Source organism: Carcharodon carcharias, chromosome 26, assembly GCF_017639515.1.
Source record: "Carcharodon carcharias isolate sCarCar2 chromosome 26, sCarCar2.pri, whole genome shotgun sequence".
Lineage (NCBI taxonomy): Eukaryota > Metazoa > Chordata > Chondrichthyes > Lamniformes > Lamnidae > Carcharodon > Carcharodon carcharias.
In genome coordinates, this window is record NC_054492.1 from 16,383,714 (window position 1) to 16,403,153 (window position 19,440).

Genomic DNA, 19,440 nt, shown 5'->3' on the forward strand with positions numbered 1-19,440 from the left:
CCCAAACCCCAGCAGGAGATCCTGCCTTCAGGAGAGAAAGGGTAGGAGAGAAAGAACAAAGCAAAACACAGTGCATGTTATATGTTTAATAAAAACAAAGCACATTTAATAAAGTTCTTGGGTGCTATGCAAGTACCAAGGGATCAAAACTGATCTCTGGAGACAGCACTAAACAGGCAATAGCAAACTGGCAGCAAAGTTTCACACCCGCCCTATTTTTCTTTTCCATTAAATTCAATAAAAAAAGAAAATAGAATGTATTGCTGACAAAAGAGACATGCTGTCAAAGTTTTTCACCTTGCACTTATCAGGATAGCTCACAAGAAATTACCGATTTTAATGGATGAACAACAATCTATAATGCATGAGAAGAGAGGGCTGATTGGTTGAAAAGTAGACGCTGATTGGTGGAGACATTTCTATGGAGAATGCAGCATGGAACAGTTAACTGTCCAACTTTGTTCAAATTCAATCTGGGCAGGTCAACTCCGATTGGTCTAGGCATTGCCCTGGGGAATGAACCAGGGAATAACTGTTCCATAAGCTTTTGTTAAGTTGAAAAAGGCCCTAAGTGTGGAAATGCTCCTTCTGTCTGCAAAGTACAGGGCTCTGTGAGTGAATATATGTGGCTTCTAGCATGCATAAGTGAGCCACACTGCGAGCCCAACTCACAATCTTGAATTGGTTTTCAGTGCAATTCTTAGCACAATCAGGATTGTTTAGCAGGTGTTGTCCAATCACATAATCACATGTAATGTTGGACACTACATTTTGAGTTTTGCAACCATGGGCTGGTTGGGTATGGTTAGTACTTTGCCTGTTGCGAGCAGCCGAAGGGACATGCTGTTTGCTAAGGCCCATAAAGCGAACAGAAAGAGGATGGTTTAACCCCACAGCCTAGGTAAGATTTGTACTTGGGTCTGAGAGGTGAAAGGCTATTGTCTCATCCACAACATCATTCAATCCCTGTATTTCGTACACTTGTGATAGGATGGAGTAATACATTCAACAATTAAAAATCTACAGGCTAATCTCTGTGATATAGGACAGATTGTGATCTATTAGATGTTGGGTACAAAATATCAGCCAAAAAAAGCAAAAATACAAAGATCAGGAGGAAATGTCAACAAGATAAATTAGTTACAATTCAGGTAGGAGGATTGCCATCTTTATTATCACCCAATATTATTTATTTATCCACAGTATAAAAATGTCATTATAAATGATCTGTGCTGGTCACTTTTCATTTTGTGAGTTTTTGCTGAATGCAGGCTAATATTTTGATGTCATTCTGTCTAAATTAGCACAATGGAACAGCTGCTCATTGTCTACATTGCAACATGTCTTTGTCTGACTTGCTCATACCACCTTCTGCCCTGCAGCAACATTTTATAAGAGATTAACAACTGACAGAAAAAAAAGACAGTTAGATTTCCTTAACTCAGGCAGCATAGTTAATTATCTATCCATTTGATTTTATGCCCAAAATCCAGGAACAAGGTGGTAAAAGATGCATTTATCACGGATGGTGATGTTTTAATTCATAATATAAACTCTTTTTCTGAAAAAGACCTTTCTCTATTTGGCATTAAGCTCCTTCTGATGTCAAACACACTCAGGTTCTATGGAGATTTGTTAATAACTAGCATCAATGGCATTCTCACTGAACTGGTAGAACGTGCATTTTGTCAAATGGGTAATATCATCCTGCAATGTTCTTTGGCATGTTTCTCCACCCTTCCTGCACCATACATGACTCCAAACAAGTCCCAGTTTAGAAAAGAACTGGTGCAATCCCTCACTAGGAACGCATGACCTGGAACCTAATTTGAGGTATTCAAATTTAGGTTTCCACTATGGCTGTCTACCCTGGGGATGAAGGATGACTTGCTTCCGCTCTGGTGTGATGGGTTCTGGGATAATTGATGAGTCTAGTGCTTGATCTGCAGACGCTGCCACATGTGGGGCAATTGGATGCTTGGAAGGTTGGGCAGATGAGACGTTAGGAGGTTTCTATGCTCTCTTCGACACCTTGGACTTGGCCTCTGCATGTTCTGAACAAGTCTCCCAATGTATTTGGTGCCTTCCTGAATGAACCTTCTCTATTTTGGTCAGTCATGGGTCAGACACTCCCATGACTCAGCAGGTATCTTTGGTCTCACCAGGAATCCCCTAAGGACATCCCTAAAGCATCTCCACTGACCCTCTGCAATCTCCTGCCACAACCGAGCTCAGAGTAGAAAATTTGTTTGTGTAGTCTGGCATCAGGCAGACTAGCCCAGCAGAGCTGGTTTTAAGTGATTACCACCTCAATGTTGGGCATGTTGGCTTGGGAGAGGACATTGTTGTTGGACAGCTTTTCTTGCCACCGGATTTGAAGGATCTTGTGAAGGCAACACTGGTATACTTATCTAGTGCTTTAATGTGCCTGCTGTATGTTGTCCAGGCCTCCATTGCATATAGGAGCACAGAGATCACTGCTGCCTGGTAAACCACGGCCTTAGTCTTGGGGCTGGATTTTACATCCCCTCAGCGAGCATGTTTTGGATGGGGTGGGGTGGTGGGCACATAAAATGGGTCAGGTAGCTAGCACCCAACCTTCCCCCCCATCCCCGATTTAACCCCCATAATACACTAGGTGGGCGAGCGCCAGAATTGGCAGCCTGTCTGCCATATTTAAGTGTTAGCAAGCCTATTGACCTGAATACTAGGCTGTCCACGCCATGATATGAGTGGCCTGGACAGGCAAGCTGTTTTCTAAGGCCAACATGAATAAAGGTGGGAAAGAAGGGTGAGCACCTCATTCGGGGGTACTGTGCATGCATCAGGGCCCCGCACCCCCCAAGATGTCACCAACCACCAGCACCCCCCCACCACCTTTCATGCTGCCTGCCCTACAAAGCCGGCCCTCACCTCTCTCTCTCGTTCCTGGGTTCCAGGATCCCTCCCCACTCTAAAACCCAAGACGTACCTTTCTGGGGCAGCCATGTTCTCCGTTGTGCTACTTCTTGCAGCCTTGGCAGTGCCCACTACTAAGTTTTGGTGTTGTTGGGACAGGTGGAGCTGCTGGCCAGGAGCTCTTAAGGATGGGACCTCTCCCCCCACTGTGGGGGCGGAGGTCCCACTGTTAACCGATTTAACCCGCCTTCAGCATGCTATGACTGAGGGGTTGGATTTCCTCAGAGGTGTCTGCTTCCAGCTGACTTTCCTTGAGGGCTGGTGAGCAGTCCACCTCCCTCAACGCCACCCCACCACCACCACCCCCCTCTGCCTCACCCACCGTAAAATGCAGTTCTTGGTTTTGAGATCCTGGTCTTCAAATACTCTTTCCCTCAGTCTGTCAAAGGCTGAACTGGCACATTGGAAGCGATGATGAATTTCATTGTCTAAGTCTGCCTTCATTGACAGGACGCTCCCAAGATATGGAAAATGGCCCATATCTGCCATGGATCTTAATCGATGGGGGGGAAGTGTTGTGCTGTGGGAGCTGGTTGGGGGAGGACCTTAGCTTTCCGGGTGTTTAGCTCATCATCACTAGTGGTGTGCATCCTGATGGCAGTTTGCTACAGTACACAAGGTGGAGAGTTAAATAAGAGATTCATAAAATCTGTTAGTAATGTATCCTTAAGAACCCAGAGTAGCAACTCCACTGCAAATATTCCAGTGGGATCTTTAAATTATGGAAGTTATTTCATACATTGTGAATCTTTCATATATTTATTGGTGACAATGTTATAAATCTATTATGAGGCACTTCTCCCAAAAGAAATACCATTGCAATGTGCTGCTGCTAATGTCGTATTCTACTTAGTGCCCATAATGTTTTTATATATTAAAATAAAGGTGAATGATACCACAGGAATGTTTCAGTTGAACTGAAGTGATCAATTAACAGCATGGTTTTGTTTAATGCAGGTGTTTGCTTTGTGCTCTCATTAGCACCCTGGCTAAACGGCATGGTAACAACTTTACCTGAAGAATGCGGCTGCAATAATTACTATCTTCTTACAGAATGGGTTTTAATAAACAAGAAAGACACATTTTTCCTCAGGAATACTAATAAGTGATTGTTTTCATCTAGAAAATAAACGGCACACACTTATCTCTCAAGACAGATGGAGCTTGTCTTTGCTAATTTTAGTTGCTTTGCTGATGTTAGTGAAGAATAAACATGATATATGACCTAGCTCACAATATTACCGCACTTACCACAGTCACAGACTTATTGGGGACGTATCAGTTTACAAAATAAACCAGCAGGATTTTTGTTAATGTTAATCTGCTTCCTCCCTTCAAACAGATGCCTCAAGTCTCCGTCCTTTTCCCCAGTGAAGGGGGATTTTATCTCCACCTTCGCTACCCCCCCCATCATTTTCTTATTTTCCACCATTTCCACAAAACTCATTAAAGTCTACTCTACCCAGAAAAGTAATCTTTAGGCGATGACATTACAGCTTTAAAAAGAACCGTGATACTACTTTAGAGGTTAGATGGTACTTTAAAGGTTTTTGCTTTAATATCCCAAAAATAATATATTTTTAAAAACGCGTGTTTTTATGAATGCAGGCACTATGCTGCACGAATTGCATACAATCCCATCAGCAACAAAAGTCTGCATATAGGCCAAAGTAAATTCTTCCTGATTGACAGTAGTGCACCTTATTTCACTAACTGACTGAATTTCTAGTTTCATAGGAAGGAGTAATATATGAGGTGGCAAGCCTGATATCCACATGATGCTATTTATTCAGAAATTTAGGCCAAATGCTGCATTTGTCCAATTGTCTTGTCATTATTTCCACCTGCCGGGCTCAATTAGAAATAATGGCACAAAGAATCAAAGAAATACATTATTTAATGCCGGATTTAATTAATAAAGTAATAATTAAATTGGCTTGACTCTTCAGCTATCTGTGTGTTCATCTTCAATATCATGTGATAGAATATTAATTGCAGTAAATTGAACTTGTTCACGAAGGGGATAAATCTCTATTGGTAATTATATCTGAATTTTAATATTTCCCTTCGCAGGTTCCTTTTGCTTCATGAGTTGCTACTTGCTGCATTCCACCAACAGGAGGAGTGATTCTGATATTGCCCTGACCAGATTTATTTCCCTTCCACCCTCCGCACCCACATTAAATTCGAAGGAGGGAGCCGAGGACTTGAGGAAAGTCTCCCGATGAAGGCAGGTGAATTAGATTGTCAGTCAGGGCTGGGTGTTCAGGTTCACAATCACGAGGCTGCCAGTCGAGCGTTGCACTTGCAGCACGAGGCTTCTGCTCCACTCGCCAGTCTGTACTTTTATGTGATAAATCACGTTTCCAGTGAACAAACCCCTGTGCAAAACAGGTGCAGTTCAAGAACAAAACTCCTGACAAAAAAAGGAGTAAAACACTTACTAGTTTAAAGCTTAAAGCATGAGCATTTTTTTTTTTTGAATTGACTGATATGATTCTACTATGACATCAGTCCTTTCCCTGCTGGCACCTCAACCATTCTGGTGCTCTAACCTTTTATCAAAAATGTGCCATTGAAAGGGTCAAACCACAGAGGGCAACGATTAGTTAAATATTTAATTAATAATTAGATAGCTAGAAATGTGGCAGGGTCACGGCAATGAATACAGTTTTAAATTACCCGTCCTTAGCTTGCTGAAAGAAGCACTGTATTAATAAGGTTAAAACAAAACTGTAATCCGTCATCTGGGGTTTGCTAGGAGTATTGGCCTAAGCACTGGCCAGCTTTGTGCGCTCCGTATAATGCCAACTGAGTTCACAATGCGGGCACATTGCCAGCAGAAACTGGCTTCCCACTGTTTAATGACAATAGATTTACTGCGCTGTTGCTTATGGGTGGTGTTGTGGAAACAAGGGCATTGCTACTCAAATACAGCACCTGGTGACAGCCAGTGACCTTGGCTGCTCCCTTCACCTGCCTTGCAAGCACAAATACATCTTTCATTTCCCTTAGCACTGGAGCAGCAACACGTTTTCAGCAACACACGAGCTTCCAAATGTGTCTGCCGAAAGTCTCATAAATATCCCTGGTTAATCCACAGATTAAAATGCAGGCAAAGTCTTGAAATCAGAGGCAAGTTAAGGTTTCATGGGAAACATCCTGTTAGAACGTTACAGGTGCAGGGAAAGGAGCATTCCCTGTTGATGATCTGCATGTTTTTAAACTTAGGCTAATTTGATCTAAAAGTCACGTTTAAGGTTCCTGTGAAACTACAGACACTGGGCTCAGGCTGCTATCTGTGTAATGAAATGTACAGCTGGTAGACCCCGAGTGACACTGCCAGCTGCACCTCTCTGCAGGTCATATGAAGCTCAGTGATAACTAAGATCTGTGCATGTGTGCTTGGTGCAAAGATGGAGCTCCACTCCCTGAACAACAGGCCGTTTCAAATGTTATAAAGGGTGAACTGGAGCTACACTGCCACTGGTATGAACCCCAAGGCAGCATGCAGCCAAAGTCCCCTCTAAGTTTGCTCTGGGTCGTGCTTCAAATGTCTGTATACAGCACTCAGTTGTCTATGGGAGATAACGTTTTAAAAGCCTGGACCTGCATTATGCTGGAAATTTCTCCCAATGAAGATGTGAAGGGCTTATTGATTTTAATGCTTGCTACATTTCAGATCCTTGTGAAGATTGAACATTGTGTGCTACTACAAAATGATGGAGCTATCACATGTCTTGACTTCGGTGCACTTAGCAGTGAGATGGCTGACCTGACTCGAGTTATATTGCCACCATTGTGCATTGCCCAATACTGCAAGGTCTTGACATGAAAGTGATAGTATAGCCTAAATGCATTGGAGTCTGGTTTGAACTTGATGCCAGCCGATTAATGAATAATCCCAGTGGACTGATTATTTTACAGCCACACTGCATTCAGCAGGAGTGTGAGGTTCATAAGCTAAACTGCTCATATTCCAGGGTTCACTTTTATCATTCCAGCCATTTTTTTTTTATTCATCCAAGGGATGTGGCTGGCCAGGCCAACATTTATTGCCCATCCCTAATTGCCCTTGAGAAGGTAGTGGTGAGCTGCCTTCTTGAACTTGTGCAGTCCATGTGGTGTAGGTACATTCACAGAGCTGTTAGGAAGGGAGTTCCAGGATTTTGACCTAGCAACAGTGAAGGAACTGCGATATATTTCCAAGTCAGGACGGTGAGTGGCTTGGAGGGGAACTTCCAGGTGATGGTGTTCCCATGTATCTGCTGCCCATCGATAGTGCCTCCAGTGTCTTAAATCTGATGGAGGGAAAAGTCTAAATGAAATGTTACATTCTAAACCCCACAGCAATGACCTCAAAGGCTGCTGTTTAGCTGCAATACACTTTGTGTTCTAATATTCCAAAAGGTAAATATTTTGTGTTATACACTGAAGTACATGTAAGGTCATCACTGACGTTTCCTATTTGCCTCATCCTTGCCAATGTCAATTTGTGTAAAGTCTTAGTTAGTACCTTGCTAAAAATATATAGACAATCACTTTAAGAAAATGGTAAAAAGGCAACTTTTAGTCTATGCAGTCTAAAAGTCTATTTAGTAGTAACTCTCCACAGGTTACAAAGCTCCCAACCATCAATGTTGGCCCCTTAATCAATACTCATACTGAATGAAACTATTCTCAGGCAAGTGTTACGATTGTTTGAAGTCACTAATCCCTTTCCAAAACTGCATCTATCAGCTGTTGGATTGTAAAACTATGTTCTGAAGATCCAAAAAGAAATCTCCACAGATTTCATGCTATTTTAACTGTTTAGAATTACACCACTGAATGTTTAAAGTAAATTTGATTGACTATGATTTTCTTTTCCCAAAGGCTCTGATTGTGGCAGATTTAAGCATAACTACAGATTTCTGCATTCCAGTTCTTATTAAAAATCAACATTATCTGATCTGATCAAATTGCGACTCAGGCTATCTTTGAATTAACAGAAATGGGGAAAAAAAAGAGTTTTGTTACTTTCTCATTTTATGGAACCATAATTCACATAAATTTTTGTCCACTCGCTCAGTTTATCCCTCTTTTGTGCTTGAATATCCTCTTCACTCACAGGATTTTTTAGAGGTGAGCCATGGAAAACAATTAAAAAGGGAACATTCTGCAGGCCAAACAACCGAGGAATTTGCAGAGTTTCTGTTTGCCTGATATAAAGCACACATTTTCTCTCTAAATCTGAAGAGTTTAGGCTAAGACTGATAACAGCCCAGGCTTTACGGACCCTAAGTGTAAGTTGGGGATACTAGTGGAGTTGAACCAGTTGGAATCATGCAGCTTACCAGCACAGACACCGATAAATTTCCAGCTGCTTGTCCATATGTGACCAACCTGCCCATTAGGACAGCATTGTCCAGATCTAATTACCAGCCCCCTAAATGGCAGGTTTACCCTTCCCACTCTGGTTCTAGTAATGAGCCAGGTTGCCTGGCGAATCATCAACAATGCCCTGGAGTACTGTGCGCCTCCTAGGCTCAGGTATTGGATTTGCAAGCTTGCAATGGCAAAGTGACTCAGTTGCAATCTTCCACCCCTAGGCGTGTCATCCTACCACCAATTCAATGCTAAATAGAGCCCAATTACATCGAAAGGACTGGAAATTCTGTAATCTAATGTAAATATCACTCAGCACTACATTATTTACATTTATTTTGAAACGTTCAATGTTTTAATTCTTTCCACGCTGGTTCTCAAAGAAGTCGTGTGCCTCTGTTATTTTTACAAGCACGTTGGTGTCAATTTTAGTCTTCACTGACTGGATGTGAACCTGGCACAGTGGATTGCCGAACTGTTAGAGAATCTCCCCAATATTCATTTAATTGATTTTGACTGGATAAACATGGGGCAGGTTCTATAAGAAGTGGGCGATCCACTCTACTAAATAACCACTCATGTGGTGAAGACAGGTTATGGGTCCCTTGCCCCAGTTTTGCTTCAGGAATAACATTGAGTACGTCAGCAGCTGCTCACAGTTAAACACAGAAGTCAGCAAGTTGCTGGTCGATTTGCCCTGCTCCTCCACAAGAACTGCTAGCTGGTATCTTGCTGAGAGACTCAGCATTAAAATATATAGGGGGCAGGCACACTGTCCGATTCAGGATGGTGGGAGGACCCTCAAAGCTGGAGGGCCATTCAGATGCCTTCCACCTTGCAAGCAGCAGCAGCACCATGGGAGGTAAGTGAAGGAGAGGGTGCTCTACAAGACGGCCTGTGACCACTGTTACACCCAGGGAAGCAGGGAGGGCCTCTGGGCCTGCCAGGAGCACTGGCCCCCGCAGTCTGCCACCAAATGGCCACCCCCATCCCACCTCCTGGAAAACGGCCCAAGAGAGCAGGTTGGAGCAGCCGGGGAACTGGCACCCAACCACTTCCCAAGCTGCCCTGGCAGGGGCTAAAAATCCAGTCCTGCGCGCCACAGCGAGGATATTTTAGTATGATTGGTTGTAGAGATATGCGGTCGTTTGCCCTGCTCACACATGCTGAGATAGACTGTAGAAGGCATCACACTGAAAAGGATCTCCAGTAACCTTAAGTCGCCATTCAAAAGTTCTTAAAAAGTCTGAGCAGCTGTAGGCATCATGGACAGCAAGTGCTGTTCCTTCGCCACTGACTGCAAAATCCAGGTCATGATTGAAATAATATGCAAAGTGATTGCCAAAGAAGTGCATTAATTATGCTACTCAACTAACTGCATTAGTTATCCTTGGTGGTGGATTTTGTACAGTGAGGGGAGATGGTGGCATAGTGGTAACATCACTGGATTAGTAATCTAGGGGTACAGGTTAATGCTCTGGGAATATGGGTTCAAATCCCATCATGGCAGCTGGTGGAATTTAAATTCAATTAATAAAATCTGGAATTGAAAGCTACTGTCTCATAAAACTATCATTGATTGTTGTAAAATAGCCAGTTGGTTCACTATTTCCCTTTAGGGAAGAGGAATCTGCTGTCCTTACTTAGTCTGGCCTACATGTGACTCCAGACCCACACCAATGTGATTGACTTTGAAATGGCATAAAAAGTGGCCCAGTTCAAGGGGAGATAGGGATGGGCAACAAATGCTGACCTGGCCAGTGATGCCCACATCCTATGAATGAATAATAGAAAAAAATTAGAAGTTCTGACAAATTGATGCATTCTGTCTTCTGATCTAATTGCCCTGGTCAGCCTGTTCCATCTTCTGGTGATCCTGTTGGTCTCTGACAATTCTCCTCTTCCTCCACATAACCTGTAGAGTGCAAGGACTCACCAGATTTTATTGTTTCCATTCTTACAGCTAGCCCTGAAGCAACCTTACTGCTACTGACCTGGATTGTCTGATACAAGCTGTTACATGAGCAGCAGGAACTTGGTGCTCAGGTATTCTCATCCCAGCCATCCATCCTGACCTTTGATTAACTCCTCTGCTCGGGCAATGACTCCAGGCCTGGGACTTCCATTCTTCAGAGCAGACCTGCCCAGAGCTCTGGCAATAATCAACTTGCATCTCAATTACTCCAGAGATTCAAGCAATTGGGGATTGAGTGGGCCCAAGCCTGGAGAAGGGCCTGTGTAGGTCCTGAAAGCATTAGGGCATTTATTAAATCAACTTGTTCATCCAGCAAGAATTTTTTGCATCACCTGTAGTGGTTACTATGTTGCAATTGTATTTAAGTCGTCTCAAAAAACTTGCAGAATTTTCAGTGTATTATTAGCAGTTAATATTTGATAATCCTTGTTTGTTGAAGCCTTTACATTTACTATGAATCCTCTCAATTCCGATACAGTTCAACGTGTGAGGTCTCTTTGTCCATTTGCTAAAAGGGTTTGTTGCTATAATTTGACCACCACAGCACCATAATTGGCAGAGGAAGCCTATCCAGTGAGTGACCTTTAGCTCCCCTACCTGGAAGTGAACCAAAATAGGGGACTGTGGACTGTTAAGTAGTTTACAAGCTTCTGAGTAGCATGTTGAGAGCTGGTTTCACACAGATATACAAGAGTGACTCAATCCAATAACGTAGCATGTTAGCATATCAGTGCTCTTTAGAAGCCTTCTCTTTGTCAGCTAAAGAATGCTCCCCTGGCGCTTTCTGGCTCTTTTCAAGAATCCACCCTAACCATTGAAATGCAGCTGTTCATGAAAGAGGAGATTCATTCCATTACGAGGAAGCACTCTAGAGGGCAGGTTTCGAATTGCTGCTAATGGTACATTCAGCTCGAGTTCTTTAACCCCTCCTTCCTCACACCCTGCACAATATCTTTACACAAACAAAAGTTCTTAAGGAGCCTCGAAGGCTACAGCCAAACTTTTTCAAGCCTCTCCTTCCAAAGTGAGCAACATTTCCCCTTCAGCGCTGAATTATGCAGCTCACATGCTCAACATGCGTAGCCTAGTTAAGTGTAACATGGAAGGACAATAAATTAGGTACCAAAAGAATGATCACCTCCTTCCACCATTCAGACTTTTCAGATTTAGACTCCTAATTAATGCCATATGTGCTGCTCTTTGTATTCACACACAGACTTAAATCAAATAAGAAAGCAATTTTTAACTACATATATCCCTTGTGAGCAAAACACTTGAACTATGTTTCAGAGCTATTAAAATGGTTCAAAAAACTTCTTCCCCGACAATTGCAACATTTGTCAAAATATTTGACTAATTGATTAATAAACAGTCATTTATCACTTTAAATGTGTGGGCTTCCACTATTAAACCAATTTGCTGGAAAGGTCACAGAAAGTTGAAATGTTCAGAAATGTCGTCTTTAAGGTTGGGGTGGCAGGGGGAGAAGTTGCACTTATTTATTGAAAGCAATGTTTCATGTATATGAAGCACATTGGCATATCACTGCGATATGCCATAACATAGCTTCATGGCTATGGTTTACTCCTTAGAAAATTCTTGATCTTAACTGTGACATAAAGGGAGGCAGGCAGCAGAGGTCTGCCATTTCCCCACAGCAGTGGAGAGAAAATTCGACAGTGACTCACAGCTCTCTTTCCCTCCATACTGGAGACTAGCACAGAAGCAGCAGAAACAGAAATTCTAACTGCCTGGCTTTCCAAGGTGACACCCGTAGATTTTACCTTTCAGCAACTTGTTTTATTAAATAGCGTCCAGCTAGACTAGTATCAAACAAAATAAACCCTCTGCCAAGACAGGCTTCTTTGGCATCCCCGGTTCTATAGCTCTATATTGGAGGCCGTGCCTATCATTTAATAAGGTTCAGTGGCCAGAGTGTGGTGTGGTATCCTAGTTCTCAGTGTGGTACAGTAGCATAATGGTTACTTTACTGGACTAGTAATCCAGACATGTGAATTCAAGTTCCACCATGACAATTGAGGAATTTAAATTCAACTAATTACAAAAATCTGGAAGAAAATGCTAGTATTAGTAACGTTGACGATGAGACTAGTGGACTGTCGTAAAAATGCATCTGATTTACTCGTGTCCTATTGCAGGTCAGTGCAGTTGACTCTTAACTATCCTCTAAAATGGCCTGGCAAACCACTTAGTTGGATCAAACCACTACAAATAAATAATAAAAGTGAAATCGGATGGACCTAAGGCATTGAACAAGACAAAGGTACATCCAGAAGGCACACCCAGCCAGGTTAACCCTGCAAAATTCCTCTCACTAACGCCTATGGATGAGTAGCAAAATTGGCAAAACTTTTCCATAGACTAGTCAATTGATAGCCTGCATAGCCATACCTTCAGAATCAGGTCAGCCAATAACCTAGATGCCACCAACAATGCCCCTGGGCACGTGCTGTTATACTGGCAAGAGATCCACCGGAAGGGATAGCACAGTGGGAGGGAGTGTCCTTGGGAGCCCTCAACATTCTTTCTAGACCACAGCATCAGGTCAAATATGACGAAAGCAAACCTCCTGTTGATTATTACCTACAGCCTTCCCTCAGCTGATGAATCAGTACTCCTCCATGTTGAACACTAGTTGGATGAAGCACTGGGGGCAGAAAAGGCAAAGAATGTACTCTGGTGGAGGATTTAAAGGCCATCACCAAGAATAACTTGTTAACACCACTACCGCCCATGCAGGTCAGGTCTTGAAGAACATATTTGCGAGATTGGGCATGCAGCAGGTGGTGGGGGAACCAATCCAATGGAAAACTTACTTGAAGTCAACCTCATTAATCTACCTGTTGCAGATATGTGTATCCATGAGAGCAAAGGTAGGAATGACCAATGCTCAGTTTTGATTCTGCCATGAACATTCGGTCCCAGGTCTCATTACAACCTTGAGCTAGACATGGACAAAAGAGCTGAATTCCATACGTGAGCCGAGGTGACTCCCCTTGATATCAAGGCAGCATTCCACCAGATGTGACATAAAGGAGGGCCAGTAAAATCACAATCAATGGGAATCAGGAGGAAAACTCTCCAATGATCGCAGTTATAGCTAGCAGAGAGGAAGTTAATTGTGGTTATTTTAGCCCAATCATTTCAGCCTCAGGTTGTTGCTACAATTCCTCAGTGACCTAGGTCTAACTGTCTTCAGCTGCTTCATCAATAACCTCTTCTCCATCATACAGCCAGGAGTGGGGATGTTCACTGATGATTGCTTAGTGCTCAGGTCCATTCAGAACTCTCAAATAATGAAGCAGTCCATGGCAATGTGCAGCAAGATCTGGACAATTTCAGGCTTTGGCTGATAAGTGGTGAGTAACATTTGTACCACACAAATGCCAGGTAATGACCATCTCCAACAAGAGAGAGTCTAGCCACCACCAAGTGAAATTCAACAACATGATTATCATAGAGACCATTAATACCTTGCAGGAGTGGGTGAGCCATCTTTGACCAAAAATTTAACTGGACCAGCCACAGAAATGCATTGGCTACAAGAACAGTTCAGAGATTGGATCTTCTGAGGTAAGTGACTTCCCAAAGCCTGTCCACCATCTACAAGGCACAAGGCAGGGGTTTGAGTAATCTCTGCTTCCTGGATGAGTACAGCTCTAACAGTCAAGAAGTTTGACACCATCCTGGCCAAAGCAGTCACTTAATTGGCACCCAGTCGAACACTTAAACATTCCTTTCCTCCATCACCCCTGCAGTGTATACCATCTACAGATTCATGGCAGCAACTCACCACAGTTCCTTCCACAACAACTCTCAAGCCTCAAGCGTCATCACCTAGGACAAGGACAGCAGGTGTGTGGGAACATCACAACCTGCAAGTTCCCAGCCTGACTTGGGAATATATATTCCTTTATTGTTGCTGAACCAAAATCCTGGCAACTTCCTCCCTAATAGTACAGTGGGAATACTATTTTTCATTCATTTATGGGATGTGGGTATCACTGGCAAGGCCACCTTTGGAAAGGCGATGGCGGTACATCTCCTTGAATACAACTGAATGCTTGCTAGGCCATTTCAGAGAGCCATTAAGAGTTAGCCACATTGCTGTGGGCCTGGAGTCACATATAGATCAGGTCGGGTAAGAACGCCAAATTTCTTTCCCTAAAGGACATTAGTGAACTACATGGGCTTTTCCTTAATCCTGTAGTTTCATGGTCACCATTACAGTTATTAGCTTTTTATTTCAGATTTATTTAATTAACTTAGCTTCAGTTCCACAGCTGCCATGGTGGGATTTGAACTCATATCCAGTCTAATAACATAATCACTGTACTACTGTACCCTATAGCTTCGCCACATGGACCGCAGTGGTTCAAGAAGGTACCTCACCAACACATTCTCAAGGGTAACTGCAATAAGTGTTGCTTCATTCAGCTTTGCCTACACTGGTAATTTTGGTAATTAGCCATAGTCCACAAAGGACCATAGGCATCTCTCTCCATTAGAGAGAGAGAGAGAGACAATTGGTCATATATAGATTATGGGGCACCACTCAAGTACAAGGCAAGGTGAGAAGGCAGGCCTTCATGAACTACCACAGTCAGTACACTATCAATGTCATTCTTCATCATTCTCTAGCCATCTAGCTAATGCACACAATGAATGAATTTAATTTAAAAATCCATCTAGGCCTCATGTTCTGGGATTCCCTCTCTAACCCTCTGCATCAACCCTCTTTTAAATCACTCCAAAAAACCTACCTCTGACTAAATTGTCCTAATCTCTCATAATGTAACTTGGCATCAAATTTATCTGATAAAAACCCTGCGAAGCACCTTTGAATGTTCTTACATTGTTACAGGTGCTAGATAAATGAAAGTTGTTCCATTAGATAATCCAAAACTTCTGGGATTCTAATGCACATTTCAAATCCCCAGTAAATTTGATAGTATTCATCTCTGACACTTGGCTGATCTTCACTATAATAATAGATTTGTTTAACTTGGACTAGCAGCATCAATGAGAAATCTGGCAACAAGTTATTTTTCTGCTCTCTTAGATGGAAAACAATAATTGGCATGGAAAAGGTAAAGAAGGGTGGGGAATATAGGGAAAAATCAAATCAATATTATGGGAAAAAAATAACCAGCCAGAAACCTTCAGCATCTGCTATTAGTTTCCAAATATGACCCAGGGTGTGGCAGCCTCAACGTCATGGTACTGGGTTAGTAACCCAGAGGCTGTGAGTTCATAATCCCATAAAATTGGAAATTATGGCCGGGTACCAGAAAAATAATCATAAAAGCTGTTCTCATGATATAAGATCCCGACAAGGTTGTAAATGCCCCTTGGGGAGTGGCCTACATGTAACACCAGCCCACACTATATTGTTGACTCATATTGCCCTCAAGGTAAGCAGGGACAGCCAATAAACAATCCCTTGTTAGTGTTTCCCATATCCCAAGTACAAATACATGATCCTGATTTTCCTAACACTGAAGCGAACATCACTCACCTTCATTATGTGCAAATGGCACAGCAATTTCAGATGAGGGATAGATGCCTGGTTAAACTCAAACATCCAAAAGATGGCATCCAACTTGCACTGTTCTGTCATCAGCTTCTCAAAAACTGTATCTTGCCGATTGCCTCACCAGTGACATGCAACGAATGTCATGAAGCTGCTGTATTTGCGGGTAGATATGAACTAAACTTACCACAGGAAGTTAAGCCATGTCCATTCTAATCTAAGTACCCTGTTAGTGATTTGATAAGGATTAATTACTGCAGGTCAACCTTACTGGCACTGAAAATGGACTATTACAAAGGAGGAGTCTCATTCATTCAGGTTTTAGTTATTGTTGGAGATTTTAAAAGTGTCAATTTTTTTTTTACTTTTTCTTTCTCTTTTCTCTCGCTTCATCCAATATTTCTTTCCTTTTCTTTATTTCTCTTTCTGAACCTGATTTGGCCTTGAGTTCACCTACTTTAATTTTGACTTTTTTTTTGATCTTGAACTGCTAATTACACAATCCTTCAATCTGATTTGTTAAGAAATGCAGAATTGTTTGCCTCATCCAGGTCCAAGATGACCTGTTTACCTCAGTAAAAAATTGACCTTATATTTTAAAAAATTGTAAGATTATAGTCAGAAGAGCTCTAAAGAAGAGTCATATGGACTTGAAACATTAGCTGTTTCTCTCTCCACAGATGCTGCCAGATCTGCTGAGTTTTTCCAGCATTTTCTGTTTTTATACTATATTTTATCTAACTGTTTTCATCTACTTGCCTCCTTTTTGTTTCAAAGCAACTTTGGAGAGTTTCTACATTAAAGGTGTTATATAAGTACTACAGAAAGTTGAACTGCTATTTAATGTACAGTTCTGACTAAAACATCTTCAAAATAGCTATTGAAATGAGAATATATACAGGCATTATTTTTAGAAGGGATTTTCTAGGAATTTTCTAGTGAAGTTGTCAATGATCTAATCTTGGTAAGATTATCCTGGTTGTTTAAAATGCTTCTCTCCCATGATCTTCAAAATTGTAAACAACATGACACTTGACGAAGTTAAGTGACACAGTGTTAGAAAACCACAAATCAAAATGTCAGATAGGAGTGTGTGATATGACATATTGACCTGTGTTCGATTGCTATTCACCATTCATCTGACACAATAAAAACTGATCTTCTCCTGTTCACCCTGGTCAATTTGTCTACTGCATTTACTGGCAGTATTTCAATATTGTGTTGATACTCTATTTATTTTGCTAATAAACTTGATAAATTACTCCCAAAGGATAAGATTTCAAAAAACAGAATCTGGAAATATGTGAGGGAGTTAACTAACTTTAAAGTCTCTGTTGATTTTGCATGTGAGTGTTATGTAAGAGACCCGATTAAACACTTTCAGAAAGCAAAATCAAATCATTTTGTCCTTCTCTGGAGAATAGTGCGTATCTTATCGTTGCTAAATTCTTAGTTCTTCTTATGTTGACAAAATACATATTTCAGAGTTGTGCAGCCAAATCTACATTATAATATGTTCTGATACAATGTTTAGCATGATGTTTGCACTATTTTGACAAATCGGCAAAGAACTTTATAGACAACATGAAATATTAGAGACATACACTACCCACTCCGCCCCAATAACACAAAATAAACTGTACCAAGGTAAAAACTTATTACTAAAGTCATAATGTCCTTTTACTCACATAGCCATTAGGCGAGGCCTTAATATCCTTCCATTTTGTAATCCATAGTGTCTCAAGTGCACTTTACAACCTGACAGTGGCAACAATTGCTCCACAGGAACAGGGAGCAATAATAGCAATTATTCACCAATTCCAGCACCAGAGATTCTCCATCATTGCAGCTTATCCTCAATGTGGCCTATGTTCCAGTGTGGATTTAAATGATGCTATGCAGATGCCTTTTGAAAGGGAGGGGCTCTCTGTAAAGAAAAACATTGAAGACATAAACTTGGGACATAGAACACTTGCGACAAGAAATTGGAGTCAATTGTGCAGGGTTTTTTTTTGCAAATTAGGGTTTAAAGATGACATCCATAGTGTGAATGAATGCTTCCGGGGTGAAACATGTCAGATGCCATATTGGTGAAGCCAATTAATGTGCATGCAGTGAATGTCCACTAGAAGTAAGCAGATTAGGAAGATGATGATGTCAATCTGCTTGCAACATTGGTTAGATGCCAGCATTGCCTTTTGGAACTCAATACTCCAGCTAAGGCCATCTCTTAACCTCACACAGCTGAACACGTGCTCAGCAGCAGTAAGGAGCCCTACCCCCACTAGCAACATTTAAAGGGATCATCAACTACTTACAGAATAGTTGCTGATTGAATTCTTCTGGCTGTCGCTATGATTCTACGAGGGTTTGGTGGTTTGTATAGTTGCTTCAAGTTGCAAAAGTCCACAGGGAATGGTGTGGCATGTATTAAAGAAGTTTCTGCTGACTTCAAGGCTGCACAAAGCCGTTGCTCCCACACAAACATACGAATCAGGAGCAGAAGTAGGCCATTCAGCCCCTCAAATCTATCTAACTCTACCTTAAAAATATTCATTGACCCTGCTGCTAGAAAAAAGATCCTTCTCATCTCCGTCTTAAAATGGGAGACCCCTTATTTTTAAACTGCGTCCCCTAGTTCTAGTCTCTCCCACATGGGGAAACATCTTTTCAGTATCCACCCTGTCAAGTCCCCTCAGGATCTTGTATATTTCAATAAGATCGTCTCTCAATCTTCTCATCTCCAATGGGTACAGGCCCAGCCTGTCCAACCTTTCCCCATAAGATAAGCCCCCATCCCAGGTATCAATCGAGTTAACCTTCTCTAAACTTTTTTTAATGCATTTATATACTTTCTTAAATAAGAAAGCCAAGCCAAAACTGTACACAGTGCTCTAGGGCTAGGATTTCCTGCCCGTGATCAGCCCCCAACCGCAATTTCACGATGGCTGGCCAATTAACGGCCAACCAGCACTCAGCACAGCAGGGATGTGAGGGCGGGGGGAGGGCTAGAGCGGGAGCAGACGCACGCACACGGGTTAGCGCAGTAAAAGCTCCCTGAGGCACAGAGCTGCTTCAGGGAGCTAAAGCCTTTTAAAATAAAAAGAATTTAAAAATGTTAAAAACACGTCCCCTCCTGTGGCTCTGTCATATGAGCAGTGACATGTTAGAAATGAGTCTGGAATTTTAAAATTTTTTTACATTCACGGATCGAAACCTCGTCCCGACTGTGGATGAGGTTTCGCAAAAAATCCAAAGGCCGCCTGGCCGATTTGCCCGCCCCCCAAATGGGCAGCGAAAAATTTATTTTAATTAGTTCATTAAGGGCCTTAATAGGCGGCTTAATTGTCGGCGGGCTTGCTGCTGCCTCCCACGTGCACCCACCGACCAAAATATCGTGTGAGTGTGCGATGACGGTGGGATGCTTGCCTGGCTTCATTGCGCATTATTTTACACTCATTCAGCTCAGGCACACGCCCAGCCGATGAGCGCAATATTCTACGTTTGGTGTGGTCTCACCAACGCCCTGTACATCTGTAGCAAAACATCCCCGCTTTTTATATCCCATGAATACATGGGTGCAGTA

The 19,440-nt window shown here is 42.1% G+C and overlaps 1 long non-coding RNA gene across 2 annotated transcripts in view; it reads right to left on the minus strand.

Annotated features, from left to right (window-relative positions):
- Window positions 1-17,795, minus strand: part of LOC121269780 — a 142,725-nt gene extending 124,930 nt beyond the window's left edge. For both annotated transcript variants that reach the window (XR_005941412.1, XR_005941411.1), the window contains exon 1: window positions 17,543-17,795. This is a non-coding gene — a long non-coding RNA (uncharacterized LOC121269780). The remainder of the gene's footprint in view (window positions 1-17,542) is intronic.
- Window positions 17,796-19,440: the final 1,645 nt, after the last annotated feature.